Source organism: Calliphora vicina, chromosome 1, assembly GCF_958450345.1.
Source record: "Calliphora vicina chromosome 1, idCalVici1.1, whole genome shotgun sequence".
Classification (NCBI taxonomy): Eukaryota; Metazoa; Arthropoda; class Insecta; order Diptera; family Calliphoridae; genus Calliphora; species Calliphora vicina.
In genome coordinates this window covers 114,590,236-114,606,666 of record NC_088780.1, presented here as the reverse complement: position 1 = coordinate 114,606,666, position 16,431 = coordinate 114,590,236, and the positions used below count along the sequence as shown (strand labels likewise).

The 16,431-nt window shown below is 28.8% G+C and overlaps 1 long non-coding RNA gene across 1 annotated transcript in view; it reads left to right on the top strand.

The window, feature by feature from the left end:
• Positions 1-13,505, top strand: part of LOC135955862 (uncharacterized) — a 201,375-nt gene extending 187,870 nt beyond the window's left edge. Inside the window, exon 3 of the long non-coding RNA XR_010576312.1 lies at positions 13,070-13,505. This is a non-coding gene — a long non-coding RNA (uncharacterized LOC135955862). The remainder of the gene's footprint in view (positions 1-13,069) is intronic.
• The last annotated feature ends 2,926 nt before the right edge of the window (positions 13,506-16,431 follow it).

Below are 16,431 nucleotides of genomic sequence, written 5' to 3'. Positions count from 1 at the left end.
CAATTATATATTTACCCCCATATGCATAAACAGTTTTTTTAAATTTGTCAAAGGTTTATAAAATAAATTTTGTTTTATAAACCTTTGATAAATTTAAAAATTGTTTATGCATATGGGAGTTAGAAAATAAAAAAAACACCTTCAAAATATATTTATTAAAGCGAATTTAAATTACTAAATTCTTCTTCTTTGTTTTCTATAACAACTCTCACTTAAAACAGAGCGAAATCAATACTGTTTAATTGTTTCTCCTATTTATTTACAACAACAAATTGAACAAACACGCAATGTTATGTTTACTTTTTAGCTTAGGTTCACATGTACACGTTTTTGCATATGTGTTAGTAGCATCTTTAAATGCTTATAACTCCTAAAAAAACTGAACCGATTTTAATAAAATATATATTCTGCACTTCTGTGAATAAATCCCTTTAAAATGGTATATTTCTTGCCCAAATTAAATGTATAATGTGAGAGTAAAAGGGGTCTAAAGAAATCGACTTGCCTATTAATATTATGATATGTTACTTGCTATATTCAGTAACAGTTGTTACCAATGATTTTTGATGAATTTATATGAGATTTATAACTTATTGGTTTAAACTAAGTATGTACATTAAAAAATTCTATGTCAAAATTACTGATCGGTGCCGTTTCGTTCCCAATTTTCGTTGCCGATTTCTGAAACGAACTTTTTTTCGGTGCAAATGTATGGAATTTCGTTTTCGCTGTATGCGGAAACGTAGCTTTAGTTGTGAACATCAATACCTTATTTATACAAACGGGGCCACCCTAATGTATATATGTGGAAAATATAAAAATTCGTTGAGAAAATAAATTGTAAGGAAAATAAAAAAAAAAACAAAGAGAAAAAATTGTCATCAATACAATAAAACATTTATCATTTACAAAACAGCCAGAACAAATAAAACAAACAAAATACATGTGTATATTCCTTTCCAATAACAATAAATACCACATGTTTGCACAGCAATCCATATGTGTGAGTGTCTGTATTGTTGCTACATTTAAGTGGCAACTTATAAAAGAGCAACAACAAAAAATTATGAGTTAAAGAGTGATGATTATGATGATGACAAAAAATAACCTTTACAAATTTAAATATTAAAATAATTCATCAACTACCAATACGATCTTGTATAAATAAAAAAATTTCCCAAACATCCGTGCCCACATTCAGTAAAGTAGCCAGATCAGAGCCGGCACACACATTTATATAAATACAATACAAATTCCACATAATTGTTGTTTACAAAAAAATTATACAATAAATTTATTATTTGTTTAGGCATAGTGCATACTAAAAAAAATTACAAAGGAAGTTGATATTTGTTTGAGTGTGCCTGAGTGAGTGAAAAAAGTACCCATATGCAAACACATTTTTATCAATAAACATTAAACAACAAATAAAACAAAACAAAAACATGACAAACAAATTAATAAAGTGCATCATTGGCGAATAGCAAAAAAAATCTCAACAACAAAATCGATATTTTGAACTGTGCACACACTCATACTGACTGTAGCCCAAGGAAGAGTGCACCTACCACATGCAACACACAGCATACTAACAGACACATGTGGGCAAGCAGTCGAAAAACAAATAATATACAAAATAATTCACATGCCTTCATCCATGCTCAAATTTCAGTATTCTGTGCTGATTATGTTAACAAAAAGCGAAATACTTTTTCCATATGTTTTACATTTTTTTTTTCACTTAATTTATTAAAAAAATTATGCACACTACAGTTGATAATACCGAGTTGTGGCTTTTGTAACGGGCGTTGTTAAAATGTAATAATGTTGAATGAAGCTCTTCACACGAAAAATAGCTAAACGGAATTGAAATTGTTTGTGCCTACAGCAGTTCAGTTTTCTTTTGTTGAAAACACATGTTTGACCACAATCGGAAAAAGTTTAGAGGTTGCATGTTTTATTTAACGTCTTGTGTTTTGAGTCAAAGTAGCAATATTAAAAAAAAAAAAAAAAAAAAAAAAAAAACCAAAAATAATGTTGAACAAAAATTTCAATTAAAAATTATTTTTGTATTTCACTTATGCAGCTATAGATGTTTAAATACATATAAACATTTTCTGACATCTTTAACCCATTATAACTAGATGCTGAAAAAATCATAAAATTGCATGCATAATTCTAATAATTTTTTAATTCATTTTTAAACTATTTTTTAAACGAAATTTTAACAAATTAAAAAAATAATGTGGATGCATATTTTAACAAATGTACCTAATTTGCATTAGGGATTCAAGTTGAAATTTAATAAATTTATTTCTATAAAAAACATTTCGTAGCCTATTTTCTAATCTTTAATTTCAGATTTTATTTTGCGGTTGCTAATTTACGATTTTCTAGAACAATGTTAACCTTTTTATAACTTTGATGAAAACTGTCCAACACTGCAAAATTATACCTTTACAGTAAAATATATTATAAATTAAAAATAGTTGAAATTTATTTATTAAGTTAAATGTTTGTACTCTTGAATTAATGACTCTCACAGAAATAATATAATTTTGTACATGGACACTAGCGTGACCAGATCTCATATGGGGGGAAACAAATGTCGGAATCTTGTTCGTTAGACCCCACAAAATGATTCCCCTTTTCAGATATTGAGATAACCGAAATTTGAGCTTGATTAAATGACGTTAACCAGAGCCGCTCGTCACTCAAAGTTTTGAGGAAATATGCAATTTTTTCAGTTTTTGTAAAAATGTTGCCAATTAAAAATTACTTTTCGCAATTTTCGTTCTAATGAGATATAAAAGAATAAAATTGGTTAAAAAATGTGAAAGTTATTAAAAGTTCCCCAGGCCATTAACGTGTCTCAGGCCACTAGAACATGAAATGTAGGAACAAAATTAACATATTTCAAGAAATATTAAAATAAAAGCTCATTTTTGCTTAACATACATATATCCATATTTACTTGTATATGATTTTTTGTCTTCGTAGGATACCGTTAACCTATTCTCAGGTATGACCAAAAAAATTTTATATTTTTAACAGAAGTTTCGAATATCAATTTTCAAATTTTTAAAAATTTTGTTAAACAACTATCAAAATTTTCTGATTTTCACATTGGGATTTATTGACAATATAACAAGGGAAAAATATATGAAAAAAGTATGACAATACCTCCTATAGTTTTTCCGTACCTTCGATTTAAATTTTGCGATTTTCGAGAAAAACTAATTTTATTTACCATATTTTGGCGAATGGCGAATTTAAATTCAGTCGGAAAGTTTTACTAAAATCGGTAAACGTTAACCCTTAAATCATGAAGGTCAAAAGTAAATTTTTTAAATTTTTTCAATATTTGGAATTTTTCATGGAAATATAGCGAAATGTTATATATTTTTGGGCCGATTTTGATGAAACTTAAGAAAAATATAACACAAAGTCTAGTATTTACAATAACAGCACAAAAACACTTAATAGAACTTGGGGTTAAAATGACCCTCAACTTTTAAAATTACGAAAAACCCATTCAATATGAATGGTGCTAATTTTAATATTTTTTCTGAATTTAATAAGTTATTTTTTAAATGTAATAAATCCAAAGTATACTAACATTTTATTCTTCAAAAATCCCCAATAAAATACTAATTACATTATTAAGGGAAAAAATCAGGTATAAACACAATATTTCGCCGTTTAAGAAATGTGTGGTCAAAATTGATAAAAATTGGTAACTTTATTCAAAATAGCTTAGTAATTCTATTTTCTAATACACAATACAATATTTTAAAGTTTGTTTCCTTTAAAAAACTAATTTTGATCAGCACCATTTTAAACAAAAGTCAAGAAAACCTGTTTAAAGCTATTTCCAATGCATATAATTAGATTATAAATGTAGTTAAAAAATCAGGGTAATTGTATAGCAGATGAATTGGAAAAAAAAGGGTGCGATGATGATTTATAAGGCGATCGACACCTTTTCTGCTATTTACCTTGTTAGATGAATGATGGCTGTTCGGCAGAAACTATATCAGACTGCACAAAATAGGTGGACCAACCAGCATTCCTGTGTTATAACGAGGTCTACTTGACCCGTATATGAGCCAGCTGGTCAAATCTACTTATGGAATTCCGCCGTGAGCAAATAAGGCTAATTGTTTCCTTCATTACAGGAAACTGTATAGTTGGGACACATGCGTGAAGGCTGGGCCTACAGTACAATGACTACTGTAGGAGCTGTCATAATGAGGAGGAGGGGACGGTGTATCACCTATTCTGCCAATGCCCAGATCTGATAAACCTGAGGGAACGCATCCTCGGAATTCCGTTCCTATCATGCCTGGATGAGCTAGCAGGTTATCTCTATTATTTGAACAGATATTTAGGTTTACTGATTTATTTTTTTTAATTTTGCTCTATCTTTTTATGGTGTTTTAGATATGGCGGGCTTTGGGAAGGTCAACAATTATTTTTAAACATATGTGTACTTATATGTACATTAGAGTTCATTTGTGACCAGGCCACTTCATTTGTTTTACGAGTATCATAATTTTTCTAAAGGTTTTAGCGTAAATAAAAATAATGGCGTCCTTTTTTGGAAAATTTTCACTCCTTGTGGTGGTTCAACGCACCTAAAGACGCGGATTTTGAGCACATTTTTCTGTAAAGCAAAAACGGTTGAATATATTGCAAATCTGATTTCACCAATGGATTCTGCATCAAAAATTAATACAATGGATGTTTTTTGAATCCTTATAAATAGTTCCACAAACCCACAACAGGGGGCGCAAATCTCATAAAAATATAAAAAAAATAATTTTATTTTTTTTAAACATGCACGATAAAAAGGCATTTTAAGCTTAGCAAAACGGCACCAATATTTCCTTTCTATCACTAACCATTAAAAAGTTATGAGGGTTCAAATTTATTTATTTAACAAGAAAATAAAATTTAGTCCCCCTGTTGTAGATTAGTGGAACTATTTTTAAAGAATTCAAAAAACATCAATAGTATTAATTTTTGATGCAGAATCCATTGGGGAAATCAGATTTGCAATACATTCAACCGTTTTTGCTCTACAGAAAAATATGCTCAAAATCCGCGACTTTAGGTGCGTTGAACCACCACAAGGAGTGAAAATTTTCCAAAAAAAAGGACACCATTCTTTTTATTTACGTAAAAACCTTCAGAAAAATTATGATACTCGCAAATCAAATTTTTGAAATTAACTCTAATGTATGTACATAAAACGTAACTTATGAATTCAAACATATGCTGACTTAAAAAAAAGGTTGGTGTAACAAAATTTGGATGCAATATATATGGGAAGGGTTTGTGGATCTTCTGAAGAGTATGTATTTAAGCATTTGATATTTTTGAAAACCTTAGGACTTGAATATTAATATTTTAATAAAACTTAATAATTCTATAAATTTTTGGGACGCCATTCACCTTAAAAACTAAAAACAATCTTATATATATAAAATTTGAATTAATTAGTAAAATTTAAACGCTTCAATGTCCTTAAATCAACGGCATTATAATTTTTACATTTTTTTTTTTCAAATACCGAAATTCCTAAAACCAGGAAAATGGGTTCTAAAACTGAGTTTTTCTTTGTAAAGTGCCTACTGTGACGTTATATACCGTGTGATAGTATAAAAACTATGTAAGTATTTAAGAAACATATTGGGTTATACAAATGTGGAGGTTTTTCGAGGATTACTCAAACCGTTTTTGTTTTTAAATTGACCAAGTTTGGATAGGTCTGGGGGTGTTATGTCTGATTAAGTGAGATAGGTTTTACTACACGCTTTTGCATTAAGTTATCTTTCCGGATCATATAAAAATTGTATATAGTCAAGAAGAAAAATTGTTTCTACAAAAGAAAAAATATATGGACTTTTTTGGGAAAAAATTTAAAAAATACGGCGCGAGATAACATATGGACGAGATAACTGCTAGCCAGTTTTGTTTTATTTAGAATTTTATCGCCAAAATATATTTTGACTCTACGTAGGCTCTCCATATCTATAAAACAATAAAAAAGATCGAGCAAAATTAAAAAAAATCAATAAACCTAAATCTCTGTTCAACTAATAGATATATCCTACATATCGCACTGTTTCCTCTAAAGAGCGTGAACTCAAAATTTTAAAATGTTCAGTAGAAACAAACAAATATTTTTTTTTCAACACATTACAATGAAACAACTGTACGGATACAACTGTATTTTTTGGCGATAGAGTAGAGAAAATGATAGCAGGGTTTTACAGTGGGTAGATATGACCACTGCATATCGATTTCTTGAAAAAAGTGTAAATTGAAAAATTTTGAGTTGACGCTCTTTAGAGGAACCAGTGCGATATGTAAGCGTAGATCAACCCAAGGACTATTTATATTTTAAATTTCAGCTCATTCGGATTAAAAATGGATTTTTGGCGATATTTTTAAAAAATTTGAGACCCGTGGTGACCAATTTTGAGGGGCTACGCACTGGCCCCCATTAGCGCTAGGAAGCTGAACAAAAATAAATACACTCGAAAACACCTCAGCTCGAAGCGTGTACAATTATCTCCAACAGTTTCTAAATTACAGTGCCTTATTTTGTATTTTAGTTTTCCAAACAAAAATAATGTTTAATAATAAAATTAAGCCAATACAGCTTATTCGCAATTTTTTAACAAATTTAAACTGAATTGAAATTGTAGTGTATAACTATATTGGTTTATATTCATATTTATTATCTGTTCTCGAACAAATTGTTAATTACGAATGTTTTGATTCTTGCCACCGAATTGCAGTTTGTACCCACACATGTGTACATTTAAATGTGTGTTTATATGTATGTATGAACCCTGCTGTTCATTGAAATAGTTTCGCCACGTCAAATTAGTTAGCCACTGAAAACTACTACTAGTGAATTTTTAACCCATTTTATTGACTCGTGAATTTCACACGGCGATGTGATTCTCTATTAATTGCAATAGTACTAATACTCCAGTATTTGAGAAAAAAAAATTTAAGAGAGCGGTTTTAAACTCATTTATAGTCAAATGCGCTAATCACTAAACCATAGAGCTCCTATTTGTTATAAAGAATTGCACGTGAGTCTACTCTCAATTTTTGTATTGTTTGCATCATCAAAATACCAACAGTCACATTCAGCATTGCATGCGGTCATGGAAGTGGTATATTTTAGAGGATTTTATTTCACTTGAAAAACTTAAGGCGTATGTATATCTCTCTATTTTGTATTACTGAATATGCTGACGAAATGTAGTGCAAATGATAACCATTTAATTGCCACTATAGCAGCCACAAAGAACTAGTTTGCTGCACAAGTAGTAATAAGGCACTTTTCAAACTGCTGGGAATTCATGTGCATACATAAATATTAATCGGAGTTTTTTCTAAAGAAAATTTGTTTTTATTGGAAAAAACAAAGAGTGTCTTTTGTTTGTTTTAATCAAAATTTCCAAAAAAAAATATGACAAAAATGGACAAATACATACAACATTTTTTAACTAATTGGTTATGAAGGGCCATAAAATATTGTTTTTCGAATGACTACAGTGAGTATAGAAACAATAAATTTATGCTGTTGCAACGAGTTTTGTTGTGATGTTGTTGCATGTGTTTAAATTTATAATAAATTATTGTTCTAGTCAATTAAAAAGCAAATGGTGCGTTGATTTTTATAGAAATACGTTTTTTTGTTTGTTTATTAATATGATTAAGAAAAAGTATAAAACAAATTTGTTTTTTTCTGGTCGCTTTATTGATTCTTGGAATTTTTATAAAATGAATATTTATTATAAAATTTTTTATATTTAAAAAACATGAGTTTTTTTTAATAGGTAAAATACAAATCAAATATAATCACTTAAATAATTATAAAATCAATGTAATTTCACTATAATATATAGAAACAGTAAAAGTAGTTCTACACTAATATCCTTGGTGACATTTTTGTATACATTATTAGGATCTTTGGTAGATGAGGTCTTTCAAAGAGGTGTACTTATTCGTAAAGCTCTCTGTCTGCCACCCACTAGGGGTGCTAAGAACCTCACTACTTCCGGTTTAATAGGTTGTATCTCCAGGAAATGTCGCCCTGGCTCTCGTCTGGGGTAGATGAAATGAGAAAGCGTTCAATGAAACTCAATTATTTCTAACCTGCCTAGAGGTGTTTGGCTGTCCAACACTAGGATCTGTGAAGGTGGCCCAATTAGTCGCTTTATCCTAAACATACATTATTAACGAAACCACAACTAATACTGTTCAAATATAATCTCAAACTCATTTACTCCGGCAACCCACGTGATTAGGTATCGGTTTCTGCTATCGAAACAAACTTTCGATGCAATGGTCGCTGGAAGCCGTATGGAGACAGAATTATATCAGCAAGATTTCGCACAAGATCCCGAAATCTTATCTGTGTGCAATGCTATGCACTCATTGGCTTTATTAATTAGGTAATTTTATGGCATTAATGTTCAACCCTTTTCGAACGGATCAAGTACATCTATACCTTTTTCGCATTTAACATGCAATGAATTTTTTTCCATACATCATAGATATCTAAAGTTCAGTGAAATCTCAAAACTTTAAGTTACGACAACCTGTTTAATAGGATATACATATGTAGTTGTCTTGACATCAATACCTTCATATATTTCGTATGCAATTTGATTATTGGTACTAAATAATGGCATCGTATTTGCTAATTACCTCTTATTTCAGAGTTTTTGGGAATAATAATTTTCACACACCCTTCATTTGATGTTGTTCAGTGATGAATAGTGTTTATAAACCGGATAACCGGTTAATTTAAAATGTTGATTTTCGGTTAACCGGTTTATCCAGTTTATATCACTCGGTTAACCGGTTTTAAAAATTTGGGACTAAAATTAATAAATTTCATGTTTTGGTGCAGTTTTATATTCATTGTGTATACATTATATCAAACACTTGGTCTGATTTCAAACCTAAACTGCTGACTTACAATATAAACCTCTTTAGATAAAACTTTGTAAGAATTCAACGATTCTAAATAGTAGATGATGATGAGTTTACTCAAAAACTTTTTCAGGATAAATTTCACATAACGAAACTATTAAAAATTAAGATTAAATTCCGCATAATTCTAGAAGTTAAACTAAATTTTACTAATGATTCCTTATAAACTTATGGATGATTTTACCAAACTTTAAATTGAATTTGATATACATTCTTTCTTTCAATAAATTTGACATCATTAGTGTATTTTGTTCTTAGAATTTAATGTTATTAATCATTTAGTTAGCTTAGTGTACAAAGTTCCTTTTCAGAAATAAACGGTTTCTGAGGTTTTATTAATTATTTGGTAAGATTTATAATGAAAAATAATCACAGTCAAGAAGAAGTACGTTTGCATCTTATATGTCCTTTTTGAGACTTGGAGCATTTTCCGTTTCATATCAGAAAGTTGAGGGGATAATAAATTTTTAAAATAATACAATATGTATTTTATTAAAAAAATTGTGATTTACATATTTTGGTTGAAATTTATTGAATAAACCAATAATTAAAACAAGTATTATATATTTAATAACATATTTATACTAAATTCCATTTACTGAGATAATAATTTTGAAATTTTTACGAAATAAAATGGACTTAGCAATTTTGCATATTTATAGTTATTTAATATTAACCATTCCTGACTACTAAAAACCAAAAATTTTAAAGCTGTGTATACTTTATTGGACATTTTATATTTTATTCACATAGATCTCGGTTAAACGGTTTTTTCAAAGTCGGTTAACCAAAAAACCGGTTTTCTAAAAAATGACAATTTTCGGTTAACCGACAAACCGGTTTTCTAATAAACACTAGTGATGAAGCACATCTTGGTTTAATGCCGCATTTGGAGCGATGATAATCCTCAAGCCATTGTCGAAAAACTATTACATCCAGAAAAACTCATTGGCCCATAATCATAGTCAAATACTAAAGTGGGTTCTTTTTAAAAAGAACTTTAAAATAAAAACCTGCTTTCAATTATTTTGCAACTATAGTCAAAATAAAAGTATGTTTTAAATTGAACCGACTTTAACTGGGTGCCACCGCAAATGTAGAAAATGTTTTCATACAATATACAACAAAAAACAGACAAGTGGCAACGCTGAACAGCTGACATACAAAATTAAAAAAAAATCCAAAAAACGTAAACAATAAAAGTAACCGGGACATCTAAAGAAAGAAATTTGTTTGTTGTGGAAAAGTGGAAAATATAAGATTAATATCATAATTACGATATTTTGGTACTAATTTTATTGATAACTGTTCAATAATTGCAAAATCTCTACCAATATCTTGTAACTTAAACATTTTTTACTTGAGTTAAAAACAACTTCAGCTAGTTTTATATTTAGAGTCGACTTCATCGTCAGAATTATACTTTAACTTGTCTATGATAGACCTAAAGTCCACTCTTAAGTAAAGTCGAGTTTAATTCTCTTAAAATGTACTTTATTTTTGACTATGATTATGGGCCATTGTTTTTATTGGTATGGGCCGCAAATAGCGTTCAAAAGTTTTTTTTTTTGGCCGCCAATTTTTAATTTTAACTACACATATTAAAATTAATACCTGAGAACCTCAGAAGCCAAAAATTCAGGTCTCTATGATAACATTTTCCCTACAAACAGGGTGACTAAATATTCACATTTTTTTATCTGACTGAAAAGTAGGATCATGTAATAAATTGAAAATTCATTCACTTCAAATTCATTGGGAAAAAACTCCCGGGGAGCAAACTCCCTCGGAATTTTTTATTCATAATTGGGATGATTATTTTTTAAAATATGTTAAATTTTACATAAAGATTTGATGGAATAGAACCGAAAATCACTTTAACGAGCATAAATCTCTTAAAAATGTTGGTAGCTACACAATATTTAACGCAAATAATTTTCATGTAGACATATCTACATTCCGCCACAACCTAATATACAAATTATTATATACCAAAATAAGGGTAAAAAGTCACCTATCAAATAAAAAAACGCATTAAAAAAAATTCGACTGTGTCAAGAGTTAAAGAGTTTTGGCCGCTATTTTTAAATTTGCCACACTGTGGGTCGGGTGGAATCCTTGGTACATATATTTTCACAAATAACGATGATCAGAACGTTACTGTCAACGGAGAGATTTATAGAAACATGCTTACTAACTTTTTCGTGCCTCAATTGGAAGGCATTAGTATTGCAGATATGTTACAATCAATTTAGTGAGAGAAACATTTGGCGAACGTATAATTTCAAGAAATGGACTTGTTCACTGGCCACGCCATTTAGCTATTATCTGGGCATATGTAAAGTCCCAGGACTGTATACACTCTAAAAAATGCATGTAAATTTACTACTATAATCTAAGCAAATTTTCATGTAAAATTACAGAAAATGTGTAAATTTGAGCACAATATGTCTATCCAATTTTTTTACATACTTTTATCTGCAAAAGTACGTACAAAATATAGTACTTTTAATGTTTTGAAACATGTTTATAATATATTACACATATTAACTTTAAAATTACATATAATGTGTTTAGATATAAATTTTACATACAAAGTGTGTAATCGTACTTTCTTAAAACGAGTAATATATTAATTGTCAAAAGTGTTGTTTCTAAAAAATAAAAATAAAGAAAATCGATACAAAATATTTGTTATAAAAAAGAAGGCAAATAATAAAAATTAATAATTTAAATAGTTCGAGAAACAATATAATGGAATGTAAGTCATATAAAGCAGCATCCATACGCACTCTAATATCAGTTCTATATCCTTGCACCAGTTGTACAATAGCTTGGGTGCGATTTTTGTAAAGTGGCCGCATAAGAATCAATAACACTGCCGATTTGATGCGAAGGGAATTGTGCCAAAATACAGGTAATGTTTATTTGGCCGCCGAGATGTTTATTTGGCCGGAAATCGAGGTGATAAAATTTTTTCTAATTCAAATTATCCTTTTTTCCAAAATTTTAGTTAAAAAACATGACCATTTTAACAGCTCAATTGACATAAGAGGAACAATCGTGCTGACTAAGTTCTCAAGAATAAGCATCACGTCCCCTCAAGAAGCTACTACGCTGATATTTTAAACATGTATTTATAAGCGGTCGCTGGATGTGAATATCCTAGAAACAGTATAATTTGTTCTTGCAAATGTTTAATAAAATCATCTTGAATTTAATAAAACAAAATAACTGTTATGTTTTTATATGTATTTTGAATGGAAAGGAGAATGATATGAATTGTTTAATATAAAACATTTTTGATGTATATATGCATATTTTACGTGTAGTTTTAAACATTTTCACTGTAACTTTACATATTAACAATGTCTTTTTAGACACAAAAAAATTTAATTCATATGAAATCGATATGTTGCTAAATATTTTTAATCACATAAATATGTAAATTCACACTCTTTTTGTTTAATTTTTTACATACAATATGCTTAAATATTTGAATTTACACACAACGTGTATTTTTACCCTATTTGTAGTAGGAGAAAAGTTACATACTATAAATTGAGTAAATTTACATGAAAATTTATTAGGGTGTAGATAAACCAAAATCTATCCAGTATTTGGAAGAATATTCGACGCGTTATTTCCGAAAGACGGCCTGATTACTGCGAACGGTGTGTGAAAATTGGACTTCCAGGTTACGCCATAAATCATAAGTAAATATTAGTTCCATAAAATTATCTAGTTAATAAAGCCAATTGAATGGATATTAAAAACAGTTTTCTGTGTTTTATTTCAATTAAAATTCCCCCACATCTATAAAAAAACACCCTTTATTTTTAAACACTTAGTCTAAGATCAAAAAACAAATTATAAAATATTTTCCAGTCAAAATAACTAAATTTAGTCTAATTATTCTCCAGATGTCCAACGTGGCTTAACATTTTTCACAGAATCATTATTACAATTATGTCTCTTGTTTCGATTTGTTATGGCAACATAAACTAATAAATATTTAATGTATATTTCTTTCTATTTCCAGCCTATTTAGACTTCAAAACAGGCCAGCAATTTTAATGTCTAACAATTCGCAGAAATACAATACAAACAAAATGGAAATAAAATCTAATTAAACTAACAGACTGATGTTACAGCAACTTAAATCAAAATAGAAAAAATCATCATAACAACTGGTAGTAAATCACAAAAATCAACAACAAAAAAATTCCCATAAATATATTAAAAACAAATGAGCAGCAGAAACGTTAGAAAATCTATATAGTTTAAAAAAGAAAACAAAAACAAATCATTAAAAATACATGTAACTAAATATAAATTAAAGTTGAAGAAACATTTTTAATAGCAACATTTCCAGTCAACATTGTTGTAGAGCAACATGTTGCTCTAAATCGTAAAAAAAGAAAAACAAATTCCAATATGAAATTTCTTCTTTTTTTTGTCAGCTGTATACAAAAGATTCCGCAACACACGGAAAAACTCATAAACTCATTGAGGCAAGAACACACACTCACACATAAGCAAGTGTGTGGAATGAAAAAGTGAGCAAGAAATGTGTGTGTTTGTAGTAGGCATGAAACGACTACAGACATATGGGAGCTTTTGTTGTTGTGTTGTGCCAAAGATTAGTTGCACATGTAACGGTTCCGGGATGAGTTGGTAAAACGGAAGTGTAACGAACCTAAAAAACACAAAGGCCAAACAAACAAACAAAAAAAAAATAAAAAATTTGACGTGAGTTCGTGAAGTTATAAAATAATAAGAATAAACACGTAAAATCAAAAAAGAGATAAATGAAAAATAAATAAATAATATAATAAATTAGTGTGATTTTCAAAAAGTTTAATTTGATAAAAATAAAAAAATACTGGATACAAATACTATTTGAGAAAATATATGTTTTAATTTTGAAATTTTAATATTGCGCCTGTAAGAATTAATAATATTAATGACACTTAATATGTCTAATAAAATGGCAACAAATTGCTGGACGACTTTTACATATTTCGATTTATTTATATATCTCCCTGCTTTTTATTTTAAATGTATTTTGTAATTATGTGTTTTTATTATTAGGCAGCATAGCCGGATCAACGAAGTTATTATTTATGACCCCAGAAAATCGCCTTTTTGATACTTAAAACAACAAAATATGTCTTGACAATGTTCCTCAACTTTAGGTCTTTTTAGGTCTACCAAATCCAAATAAGAGGTGATTTCTTAACATTTTTTACAACAATTGTTGAAACAGTAAAATTATTTCAAAACCTCTCAAAAGAGGTATCTGTGATGAAACTCAGACAAAAAATAAGGAATCTAGACGTAAAAGTAATTAATAGTACACCGAATCTGTTTTTCTTTACAATTATGTTTATTAATATCAAACGACTTTATTCAATTTTATATATAGCAAAATTTGTCACAAATAGCTTAGATAGCTATTTCTTCAATCTTTAGAAAAAAAAATTAAAAATAAAAAATATTTGACTTTTTTTATACAAATTCAAAAACGTTTTTGAATTTCTTTTAAATTTGCAAAAAAAAGGCAAAAATTTTTTATTATTATTTTTTTTTTTTGAAAAATTTAAGAAAATCAATCAAACAAATTTTGCTAGAACAATAGGTAATAAATTACATGGATGAGAAAAAACACCTGTTCGGTGCAAATTTCATTACGATCGGAATACATCGGTTTTAAAATTTTGTTCCCTTCACATGAAATCCCACATATAGGTACAGTAGACCGTATCTCGAAACAAATAATCTCCGTACAACCCCTAATATAAAGTATTTCTGCAAGGCAGTTACGATGTTTTTTTTTGACATTTTAAATTTTTAAATTTAAAGATTTCTTGCAAGCTTTAATATTCTGACATTACGGTGATACATTAAGTTGTTAGGAACAGAGTTATGGTGGATAAATTCTAGAACGGGCTACTTAAGGTCAATGGCCCTTAGAGACTTTTAAAGATTTTTCAATTGATATGATCTATTGACATTGCTAACATGTATTAAGCTCGGTTCACCATGTAAAAAAGCAAAAAAAGCCACAAATATGTTAGCTTGTTTTTTAAATGGAGCACAAAGAGTTTTGCTCGAAACTTTGCACACTGGTCAAGAATTTCGATATCTAAAATTCATCCGTTCCGCTTAACAATGCAATTCTTAGTTTGTGAAATATGCATAGCGAAATGCCAAAAAAGCTAAGAATTTTGAAAAGTTACAAAACTAATCAATATATTAATAAAATTTAAACAAAAATCTATGAGTTTTTTATCTTTTGGCTGATGCTGACCCAACGGTTCCAGTTTCCTTTCGGATCCTTTCGGTTCCTTGCAGGTCTTTTTCGATTCCTTCCAGGTCCTCCACAAATGAAAAATTTTGTAAATAACTTCCTGAAGTCCTTATTTTCAATATGTCTTAAAAAAAATAAAACTTTTTCAACGATTTAAAACCTTGGTCAGCAAGGGGTTAACTCAATTTTATGTATATCAAACAAAAAACTAAAATTTTGTGGAAATTAGCGAATTCACTTAAGTGTAAATAAATTCGAAAAGAATCCATCGATTTCTCATTTTGTTGCTATTATATGTGGCTTTGCGATAAAGCAATAAACCTGAAAATTTTTATTATAACTCCGAAACTACTGAGCCGATTGAAACGCAATATATAAATGGATTAAATGGTTACGTAAATTTAAATTTGTGTATGTTTATTTTAATAATATCGGACTAAACGTTTTTGAGTTATCATCAATTAAGTGGAGAAACGTCTAAAAAAATTCAAAATTTTACTTAAATTTTTTTAAAAAAAAAACTCTTCATAGTATATTAAATTTGGATCATATTTGTACTTAGGTAGCCATGATGCATCAAATTAGTATAGTGATTATACAAGCCTTTTTTTGCTGACATATGTTATCAATGTTCATATAAAAAAGGATATCAACTAAATTGTTCGTTAAACTTTGTTCGCTGAATCTAAATAATTGTGCTGTCAGAGCACAATTATTTAGATGCAAAATTATTATTTAAAATTTCTTATTATAAAAGATATTGATTCGTTATTCGATTCATAATTAGGACAAAAGCAATTGCCAAAAATCTGGCAACACGAGATATATGTTAAAGAAAACGTATATGAGTAAATAGCGAGTGATTTTTTTGTTCTTTTTCACTTAATTAGTGTCAAGTAGTCATCCATCACTCGGCTGCTTTTGCACACAACAATTATTACACATTATGCAACTTGAGTAGAGAGACAGACGACAGCAGACATATGATTTTGCAACAAAATACACAATTTATATAATTAATACTAACAGCATAAGAAAAACAACAGCAGCAACAAGAACACAAAAAACAAAACTACTGAAATAAAAATCAT